The sequence below is a fragment of the Lolium rigidum genome, chromosome 1 (assembly GCF_022539505.1).
Source record: "Lolium rigidum isolate FL_2022 chromosome 1, APGP_CSIRO_Lrig_0.1, whole genome shotgun sequence".
Lineage (NCBI taxonomy): Eukaryota > Viridiplantae > Streptophyta > Magnoliopsida > Poales > Poaceae > Lolium > Lolium rigidum.
The window spans coordinates 153812617-153824654 of NC_061508.1; positions in this window are offsets into that span (position 1 = coordinate 153812617).

Consider the following 12038-nt stretch of genomic DNA (forward strand, 5'->3'; position numbering starts at 1 on the left):
TTGAAATTACATCTTGTCTCGTGATGATCGGACTTGATGTAGTGGATTTGGTTCGTGTGATCACTAAGACAATGCGAGGGATATTGTTTTGAGTGGGAGTTCACCTAGATTTTTAATTTTGTTGAATTAAAATTTGAACTCAATTTTTCATAAACATTAGTCTAAACTATTGCAAATATATGTTGTAGATATGGCGTCCTCAATCAATTTTAACCAGTTCCTAGAGAAAGAAAAGCTTAAGAGCAACGGTAGCAACTTCACCGACTGGTTCTGTCATGTGAGGATCATCCTCGCTGGCGGAAATCTGCAATATGTGCTTGATGCACCGCTAGGTGACCCTCCTGCAGAAACTGAAACCGATGAAGTAAAGAATGTTTACGAGACTCGGAAAACTCGGTACTCTCAAGTTCAGTGTGCCATCCTATGCAGTCTGGAAGCCGATCTTCAAAAACGTTTCGAGCACCACGATCCTCATGAGTTGGTCAATGATCTGAAAGCTATCTTTGAAACTTATGCGGCCGTGGAATGCTATGAAGCATCGAAACACTTCTTCAGCTGCATGATGGAAGAAGGCAGCTCCGTTAGTGAGCACATGCTCGCCATGACCGGGCATGCGAAGAAACTCAGTGATCTGGGAATAGTGATTCCTAACAGATTGGGGATTAATTGTGTCCTTCAATCACTGCCACCTAGTTACAAGAACTTTGTGATGAACTACAATATGCAGAACATGAACAAAGAGTTACCTGAACTCTTCGCCATGCTGAAATCTGCTGAGATTGAGATCAAGAAAGAGCACCAAGTGTTGATGGTCAACAAGACCACCAGTTTCAAGAAACAGGGCAAGTCTAAGGGAAAATTCAAGAAGGGTGGCAAGAAAGTTGCCACGCCTCCTGTGAAACCTAAGACTGGCCCTAAGCCTGATGTTGAGTGCTATTACTGCAAGGAGAAGGGACACTGGAAGCGTAATTGCTCCAAGTATTTGGCGGATCTGAAGAGCGGCCTTGTCAAGAAGAAGAAAGAAGGTATATCCGATATACATGTTATAGATGTTTATCTTACTCGGTTCTCGTACTAGTACCTGGGTATTTGATACTGGTTCGGTTGCTCATATTTGTAACTCGAAACAGGAACTAAAGAATAAACGAAGACTACTAAAGGATGAAGTGACGATGCGCGTTGGAAATGGATCCAAAGTCGATGTGATCGATGTCGGCACACTTCCTCTACATCTACCTTCGGGATTAGTTTTAAGCCTCAATAATTGTTATTTTGTACCCGCGTTGAGCATGAACATTATATTTTGATCTTGTTTAATGCAAGACGGTTATTCATTCAAGTCTGAGAATAATGGTTGTTCTATTTTTATGAATAATATCTTTTATGGTCGAGCACCTGAAAAGAATGGCTTATTTCGTTAGATCTCGATAGTAGTGATACACATATACATAACATTGATGCTAAGCGAATTAAATTAAATGATAATTCTACTTATATGTGGCACTCGTCGTCTTGGTCATATTGGAGTGAAACGCATGAAGAAACTCCATACCGATGGATTACTTGAATCACTTGACTTTGAGTCACTTGATAGATGCGAAGCATGTCTAATGGGAAAAATGACTAAGACTCCATTCTCTGGTATTATGGAGCGAGCTACAGACTTGTTGGAAATCATACATACCGATGTGTGCGGACCAATGAGTGTAGCATCGCGTGGTGGTTATCGTTATGTTCTAACCTTCACGAGATGATCCGAGTAGATATGGGTATATCTATTTCATGAAACATAAATCCGAAACTTTCGAGAAGTTTAAGGAATTCCAAAGTGAAGTAGAAAATCAACGTAACAAGAAGATTAAATTTCTACGATCTGATCGCGGAGGTGAATATCTGAGTTATGAGTTTGGCATGCATTTAAAGAAATGCGGAATACTTTCACAATTGACACCGCCGGGAACACCTCAACGAAACGGTGTGTACGAACGTCGTAATCGAACTCTCTTAGATATGGTTCGTTCTATGATGTCTCTTGCTGATTTACCTTTATCATTTTGGAGTTATGCATTAGAGACAGCCGCATTCACTTTAAATAGAGCACCATCAAAATCCGTTGAAACGACACCGTATGAATTATGGTTTAATAAGAAACCTAAGTCGTCGTTCCTTAAAGTTTGGGGTTGCGAAGCCTATGTAAAAAGTTACAACCGGACAAGCTAGAACCCAAAGCGGAGAAATGCATCTTCATAGGATACCCTAAGGAAACTATAGGGTACACTTTCTATCACAAATCCGAAGGCAAAATCTTTGTTGCTAAGAACGGAACCTTTCTTGAGAAAGAATTTCTCACTAAAGAAGTGACTCGGAAGAAAAGTAGAACTCGATGAGATTGATGAATCTTCACTTGTTGATCATAGTAGCGCGATCATCGGAAGTTGTTCTGTGCCGCCTACACCGGCAACGAGAGGAAGCTAATGATAATGATCATGAAACTTCAAATGAGATAGCTGCTGAACCTCGCGGATCGACAAGGGAACGTGCCACTCCTGATTGGTATGATCCTTGTCTAAATGTCATGATTGTGGACAACAATGATGAAGACCACTGCGACGTATGAAGAAGCGATGATGAGCCTAGATTCCAACAAATGGCAAGAAGCCATGAAATCCGAAATGGGATCCATGTATGATAACAAAGTGTGGACTTTGGTAGACTTACACGATAGCCGCAAGGCTGTCGAGAATAAATGGATCTTCAAGAGAAAAACAGATGCTTGATGGTAATATTACTTGTCTATAAAGCTCGACTTGTCGCAAAGGGTTTCCGACAAATTTAAGGTGTTGACTACGATGAGACTTTCTCACCTGTAGCGAAGCTAAAATCTGTGAGGATTTTGTTAGCAATAGCTGCATTTTTCGATTATGAGATTTGACAGATGGATGTCAAAACGAGCGTTCCTTAATGGAGACATTGAGGAATAGTTGTATATGGTACAACCCAAAGGTTGTGTCGATCCTAAAAATGTCGACAAAGTATGCAAACTTCGAGCGTTCAATTTATGGACTGAAGCAAGCATCGAGAAGTTGGAACCGACGCTTTGATAAGGTGATCAAAGACTTCGGGTTTATACGATGTCATGGAGAGGCTCGTATTTACAAGAAAGTGAGTGGGAGCTCTATAGCATTCCCGATATTATATGTAGATGACATATTACTGATTGGGAATGATATAGAACTATTAAGCGAGTGTAAAAGGTTATTTGAATAATAGTTTTTCAATGAAAGACCTTGGTGAAGCATCGTATATATTAGGCATCAAGATTTATAGAGATAGATCAAGACGTCTAATAGGGCTATCACAAAGTACATACCTGGACAAGATTCTAAAGAAGTTTAGAATGGACGAAAGTAAGAAAGGATTCTTACCTACGTTACCAGGCAAGGTCTTGAGTAAGACTCAAGGACCGGCTACGGCAGAAGAAAGAGAAAGGATGAGTCAGATCCCCTATGCCTCGGCAGTAGGCTCTATTATGTATGCCATGCTATGTACTAGACCGGATATAGCACATGCTGTTAGTCTAACTAGCAGATATCAAAGTGATCCAGGAATGGAACACTGGACAGCGGCCAAGAATATCCTGAAGTACTTGAAAAGAACTAAGGATATGTTTCTTTGTTATGGAGGTGACCAAGAGCTCGTTGTAACCAGTTACACCGATGCAAGTTGGAACAACGATCCTGATGACTCTAAGTCACAATGCGGGTACGTGTTTATATTGAATGGTGCTGCAGTGATGCTGGGCAAGCTCGAAGCGAGTGCACGGTGGCGAAGTCTTCAACGAGAATCGGAGTATATAGCGGCTTCGGAGGCTTCATCGAAGCGGTATGGATGAAGAGGTTCATTGTAGAGCTCGGTGTGGTTCCTAGTGCATTGGACCCACTAGTCATCTACTTGTGACAACATGGGTGCCATCGCCAATGCACAAGAACCAAGGTCACACAAGAGGCTGAAGCATATCAAGCTGCGTTATCATTCGATTCGCGAGTACATCGAAGATGGAGAAGTAAAGATTTGCAAAGTACACACTGATCTGAATGTAGCAGATCTGTTGACTAAAGCTCTCCCTAGGGCAAAGCATGACCAACACCATAATGCCATGGGTGTTAGGTACCTTACAATGTAATCTGGATTATTGACTCTAGTGCAAGTGGGAGACTGTTGGAGATATGCCCAAGAGGCAATAATAAAAGTGGTTATTATATATCTTTATGTCTATGATAAATGTTTATATACCATGCTAAAATTGTATTAACCGAAACATTGATGCATGTGTGATATGTAAACAACAAAGAGTCCCTAGTATGCCTCTTAACTAGCTTGTTGATTAATAGATGATTAGTTTCATAATCATGAACATTGGATGTTATTAATAACAAGGTTATATCATTATATGAATGATGTAATGGACACACCCAATTAAGCGTAGCATAAGATCACGTCATTAAGTTATTTGCTATAAGCTTTCGATACATAGTTACCTAGTCCTTATGACCATGAGATCATGTAAATCACTTATATTGGAAAGGTACTTTGATTACATCAAACGCCACTGCGTAAATGGGTGGTTATAAAGGTGGGATTAAGTATCCGGAAAGTATGAGTTGAGGCATATGGATCAACAGTGGGATTTGTCCATCCCGATGACGGATAGATATACTCTGGGCCCTCTCGGTGGAATTTCGTCTAATGTATTGCAAGCATATGAATAAGTTCATAAGAGACCACATACCACGGTACGAGTAAAGAGTACTTGTCAGGAGACGAGGTTGAACAAGGTATAGAGTGATACCGATGATCAAACCTCGGACAAGTAAAATATCGCGTGACAAATGGAATTGGTATCGTATGTGAATGGTTCATTCGATCACTAAGTCATCGTTGAATGTGTGGGAGCCATTATGGATCTCCGGATCCCGCTATTGGTTATTGGTCGGAGAGAGTTCTCACCCATGTCCACATAGTTCGCGAACCGTAGGGTGACACACTTAAGGTTTGATGTTGTAATAGTAGAACTTGAATATGGAATGGAGTTCTAAGTTTTGTTCGGAGTCTCGGATGGGATCCCGGACATCACGAGGAGTTCCGGAATGGTCTGGAGAATAAGATTCATATATAGGAAGTCATATTCCAAGTTTGGAAATAATCCGGTGCATTTATGGAAGGTTCTAGAAGGTTCTAGAAAAGTCCGGAAGAAATCACTTTGGAAGGCGGAGTCCCGAAGGGACTCCACCACCATGGCCGGCCAACCCTAGGGGGTGGAGTCCCAGGTGGACTCCACCTAAGGTGGCCGGCCACCCCCTCCAAGGAAAGGTGGGAGTCCCACCTCAAGTGGGAATCCCACCTTGGGTAGGTTTCATGTCATATGGAAGGTTTTGGTTTGGGGTCTTATTCGAAGACTTGTAGACCAACTCTTGGGTGTTCCACCTATATAATGAGGGACAAGGGAAGGGGGCCGACCACCCCCAACACCACAAGGTGGCCGCACCCCATAGTGGCCGGCGCCCCCCTCTCCCAAACCCTAGCCGCCCCACCTCCTCCACCTCTCCCGCAACGCTTAGCGAAGCTCCGCCGGAGTTCTCCATCGCCACCGCCACCACGCCGTCGTGCTGCCGGATTCAAGGAGGAGCTACTACTTCCGCTGCCCGCTGGAACGGGGAGAAGGACGTTGTCTTCATCAACACCGAACGTGTGACCGAGTACGGAGGTGCTGCCCGATCGTGGCACCGTGATCAAGATCTTCTACGCGCTTTTGCAAGCGGCAAGTGATCGTCTACCGCAGCAACAAGAGCCTCATCTTGTAGGCTTTGGAAATCTTCAAGGGTGAGTCTCGATCATCTCCTCGTTGCTCCCATCTTCTAGATTGCATCTTGGCTTTGTTTGCGTTCTCGCGGTAGGAAATTTTTTGTTTTCTATGCAACGTATCCCTACAATTTATTCATATGAAGAATGTGTTGAGGAGTTGGAAGTTTAGCCGGAATCCTTACCCTCACTATTTTTCAAACGAGTTTCAAGGTGAAGGATCGCCTTCTGGCTCTCCGCATCCCTCTTGTGTAGTGCCTCAATCTCCGCTTTCTGCTCCAGCACTAGCACGCGCAGATCTTCATGCAGTTTGCGAGTGTTCTGTGAAGCAAACAAAAAAGGTTAGCCGGAAATTTCAAATCTGGGGGCTGGACACGAAGTTTAAAAATCTTGTGCTAGGGAAACTTTAAAGTTTCCGCTAAGATATATCAAAGTTGATACATTTAAAGCATCAGTTCACACATTTTACTCGGAAAAGTCTAACCCAATGCTTGGGGGCTGGTATTACCTGGCGCACATGCTTGTGCTTGGCGAAGAAGACCCGGAGTTCACCTTCGAGGTCAGCGAGGTCTTGCTGCTCCGTCTCCGGGTTCCCCCACACTTCATTCATAAGATTTGTCATTTCGACGTGACATTGTGATAGGGGAATCTTCTTGAGAGCTGGAAAATGATGCGGGTGCGTCTGGGGCATACCAGTCGCACCGCTCAGCAGCAACTTATTTTCGGCATCATTAGCTGGAGCTTCAGTCGAAGTAACATCAGGTTCCACTGGCGGAGGTTGGGATGAGGAGGCACCCTTGCCGGATTCCACTACTGGTTCTTCAGGAAGGTCATCAACATTGATGACGTCTTTAGGGTCAGGAACGGTAGCGGTGGTGGCTTTGGGCGGAACTTCCACCTCCGGAGTAACTAGCATTGTGGCAGGGGAAGGCTTTGCTTTTTTCTTCGGATTCTTGGGGGGGCTTGCTTCCGGAACTTTGTCTGCACATCATAAGAAAGTACAATACTTAGCGCATGCAAATTCAAGTACCAAAGGTTCATGAAGCCGGAAAGCAAGCACATACGCAACTGGAGCGAAAAACTGAGCGATGTTTGGTTGTGACTGTTTGCTGGTGTCAATGAGTTTGAGGTGTTGCTTCTCCTTCTCTAGCTTCCGGGTAGCCGTGGCGCTTGGCGTTTCGCGGGCACGCTTCGGGGCTGGGCCGGAGGGTGCAGCTCTCTTACGCTTGGCGGGGGCCGGAGCCTCGGGAGCTTCTGCGTCAGACGCGGCCTCGGGATCAGTGGATCCGGTGTGAGGAACTCTGGTCAAAGTTCCGAGATCCTTCTCCTCGAGGGCTTCGAGCTGAGCAAGCAAAGTAAAAGTCCTTAGACAAAATAGAATAAGCAAATGAAGAATTGGCTGGTAAGTAAAAAGACTTACCGCGGTCTCGGATTCGTTGATGTGGATGTCGATGTTGCACACGTGAACATGAAGATCACGCGGAACTTTGAGCAGCACCCGGATCCGCTTATCCAAGGCGTCGGCGGAAAGGTTGTCCTTGGAAGCGCGCATGGGGTCGTCGCGCCCTGTATAGTGGAACATCAAGCGGTCCCGATGCTGAAGTGGTTGGATCCGCTTGGTGAACCACGACATGGTCAGGTCCTTGCCCGACAAGTCTTCTTCCGTCAGCTTGCAGATCCGCCGAACCGCCCTTGTCAGATGAGGAGACTCGGAAAGATGGGCATTGGGACCAAGCGGGGGTCTCGCTGGCGGGTCCGTTCTTGAAATCCGGCAACACCCTCGGGCTTGTCGGATCAGAAACATCCTTCAAATAAAAGAAGCCCCCAGACCAATATCGGACAGACTCAGGGCGGTCTGTAGGCGGGTAGACGCGGCCGGTGCGGAGCTTGAACGTGATACTCCCGCAGGTAGCTAGCGAGGAGGTTTGCAAAACTTTCTCCTTCTTGACAGAGAAATAATATTGAAACAATTGAAGATCTGGGGTTACCCGGAGGTGGCCCTCGCAGAGGGTGACATGGTTGCTGATGGCCAAGATGTTGTTGGGAGAAATGTTGTGGGGTTGCACCTGATACGCCTCGAGGATTTCCGTGAAGAAATCGCTCGGCGGTAGCGAGAATCCCCGCTCGATCAATGCCTTGGTCACCACCCATTCTCCGGCTTCGGGAGCAGGAGTCAGGGCACCTGGGGTCGTTCGCCAGGACCCGGGTTGCAGGAAGCCCTCCGCCTCGAGCTTGCGGAGCTCGGTCTCTGTGGTCGTATAGGGCCACCACTTCCCTTTGGACTCGTTGTCGCAGGACCGGGCCTTTGATTTTTTGGCAACTGCCTCCTCAACCTTCTTCTGAATCTGTTCGGATCCGGCAGTTTCTTCCGGGTTGGCCGATGCCCCTTGAATGTTCTTGCCGGAATCCTTTGAAGGATCCAGCTGAACGGTAACGGGGAGGGGCGTAGGAGATTGGGGTTGCCACAATGGGCTCTGCCTGCGAGAGAGGCGGAGTCGAAGAAGACATCTACAAACAAATGTGGAGTAACTAGCCTTAGTCGGAGCCGTTTCTATACCCTAGTCATCCCTAGCAACCTCGGCGAAAGGACTGAAGCTCGAAGAACTTACCGGAATGGTTACCGCGGTGGTCGGAGTCGCCGGCGGTGAAATTTTTGTCGTGGTGGCTCGTCGGACTTAAGAACACGATGAACTCTATGAACACCACGCGACGACGCTAGACTCCGGTGATCTTCCGGCGCACTCCGGTGCGGCAGAGAAAGGAAGCTCGGAGGCGGGCGCTGTGCGGAGAGGTGAAAAGGGGGCGAATGGGTGATTAGGGGTGAGCGGTGAGATCTTTATAGGCTGGGGATGAGATTCGTACTCCATATCCTGTGGTCGGAACGCAACCGGTCGCGCCGTTGGATGAGCGACACGTGTCGAAAACCCTAGCGGTAAAAATGGCAAATGATAAGTTACCGCTCGAATCACCCGAAAATGGCGCCAAGATTGGCGGAACTGTTTGAACCTTTTGAGGTTCCGGGTGGTAATTTAAAAAACGACCGACCGTTATCTCTGCAGGGGAGTAACCCGGAAGCGCGTTGTAGAAACGACGTCGATGGATGAAGTCCCGCGGGATGAAGGACTTTTCCGGCATACGAGCTGGAAAGGAAAAGATCATGAAGTTGGAGTTCTTCAAGTTTCCACGAGTTACCGCGAGGATCGTCGGAAGCAACGATGGTTTGGCAAGGCGGAAACAAGAGGTGAATTTCGGAGAACTCTGGGGGCTACTGTTGTGGGCATACTTCATGGGTGTACCATCGACAGTGCCTAGATCCGGCAAGCCCGGGTGGCCCAAGACGGTGATGGTGGCATGTGGCCCATCGGGCGGCCCAGTTGATGAAGATCAAGATGGATGAAGACCATCCCAGGAACAAGGAGCCGGATCCACCGACCAACTCTGGAAGACGGATCCGTCCTGGCCCATTAGGGGTAGCCGGATCTGGTACGACATGTAGGTGAAGGCGGATCCTTGGCGTACACGGCAAGACATCGTACCGTAGTTAGGCAACTTGTATTACGGCTAGGACTCTCCGTGTAAACCCTAGATCCGTGCGTCTTTGTAAGATGGATCCTGGGAGCCCTAGAGGCACAACGACAACTCATTGTCGCCCAGATAATTCCAGACAAGCAGCAGTAGGCCCTGTCATCGTGCAGATGTTCTGAAGCTGGGTAAATCGCGTACCACCGTCCCGAGGACACTCCGCCCTATGACCCCTACTTCTTCTCCCCTTAGTGAGGATCCCTCCTCCGAGGTACCGTCGAATAGGCAACGACGTACGCCAATTTGTATCACTTTTAACCTCCCGCAAACCCCAACGGGGAGGTCCTGTCCTATCATTCTCTTCTACACAGATAAGAACCTCAACCATCATCCTCATGCCACACATCCCCTGACCAAATGGGACTCGGATGCATTTTCTTATATCCACAAATGCTCTATTAACCATATCTATCCCTGCAACTTCCATCGAGTCACAGTTCGAGAAATCCACCCCTCCAAATTGATCACGTACGACTTCCCCATAGAACAGTACCAAATTTTCCATCGTACCTACCGCACAACCAGATTTTTAAAATAATATTAGTAACATCCTACCTTAAATCATATTCATGTTTTAATAATTTCGTTACATCAGATATTTTAACATGCCATTATGACTTTTTCAAAATAATTACTCATTTATTGTTAAAATAGATTATTTTAACAATAAGAATTCGTTACAACACATATTTTAACATGGCGTTATGGCTTTATGAAAATAATTAATCTTTTTTAACAAAAATAAACAACACAAGAATTTTTAAATAATACTGTCAAAATATTATGACACCATTTATACCTCAATTCTTTTTCACAGATGGGTGTTCTTCGAAGAAAAAATTACGCCTCACGATATTACCAACTAATATCATTCAACAACAACATAAACGCCCCACTTATATACCAACGATCAGAGAGCAGTTGTATGCTCGAATCCACCTAAAATATAAATTCATAAACATAGTTAAAATTTCATTACGTAATCCACGAAACATACAAGATCATGACTTCATAAGATGCAGCTAACGTAACTCACTTCTTCAGTAAATTAGTTCAGTTCCTCATATGTTCAAATTTTACTCATACGTACTATAATACTACACTAGAGCAGGTATATGCTCCAATCCACCTAAATTCGTCCATTTGCTCAGATGTTAAAATTTCACTCTTACATAGTACAATAATACTACACTAGACTACGCCAATTCAATGTTGCATGTCTAATTACTAAAGTAAGATACACTGCACTAAATAACAAATGGTAACAAAATTTGTGCATGTACGAATTATTCCTTCTACTGATGCATGCACTTAATCACGGACTTAATCACTAGCTATGCTAATTTTTCGCCTGCTTGTACGAGAGAAGCGAGAGAAGGAGAGTAGCTGCACGTGAGTGAGAACAATGCCTTGTGAGGAGTGAGCAGCTGCTACTTTTAAAGCATGCGGAGTCAGACTGCTGAAACACTTTTGGTGGTCTATTTCATGTATCAGTCGTTTCATGTCTGCATCAAATGCATGCGAAGGCGAGTTACACCCATACATCATCGAAATCAGCTGCAATCCCTCCATTCACGCGCCACAGCCAAAAGCATGGAAAATGATCACACACTCAGCCAAAACAGAGAAATCCAGCAGCACGCACTTTCACGCGCGCAAACTTACACGCGAAGACTGTCGGCCAACAGGAGACGTGCCGCCGTGGCCGGTGGCGGCACCCTGCCACGCCAGCATGCCGCCGCGGGCGGTGGCGGCAGGGCCCACTAGCTAACGGCGACGTCGACGGAAGGCCGGTGAGGCAAACGTGCCGCCATAGCTCACGGCGGCAGGGCATGCCGCCACAGCCGCCGGCAGCACCCGCCACGTGTCGGCTGGCGAACGTGCCGCCACAGCAGTTTTGCCATTTTCACTGAGAGGTGGTCTTTTTTGACATTTCAGTGGGGCAGGTGGTCCTTTTTGACAAAAAATCAAAAATCGCAAAACAGAGTGATACATGTTTTTTTAGCCAAACCAGCTAGACCTTTATTCATCAATCAAAATACGGCGTGACCAGCCACAGGTGGCGGCCAGTTTCAAGAGTAAGGGCATGTCTAGCTAGATTGTGAGCTTCATAATTATAAGCTCTTCCTTCATAGGCAAAAGTACAATGAGTAAACTGTGTAGACCGGGCTTGAATCTCAGAAATAACAGCCCCATACTTGCCTAAACTTCCTTCCTTCACATCAGTTATCACCTGTTTGCAATCAGAAGCAACCTGTAGCCGGTTAAGAATGAGATCATCTGCTAAGGCCAGCGCTTCCCGGCATGCCAGTGTTTCAAGAATTGCCGGATCAGTGATTCCCTTGAACACTACAGCCGATGCACCCATATACAACCCATCACTACTACGACAGAAAGCAGCAGCAACACCCTTCGCACTAGACTTCGACACCGCAGCGTCAACATTAATCTTTGGCATAGCTGAGACCAGTGGAATCCATCTCTGCTGGGCTCCCCGAGGTTGCACTTGAACTCTGGTTGATGGCTGTGATTTCGTTATCGTTTTGAGTTCATCCAGAAAGGATGTTATAAAACCATGAGTGGATAAAGGACTCTGG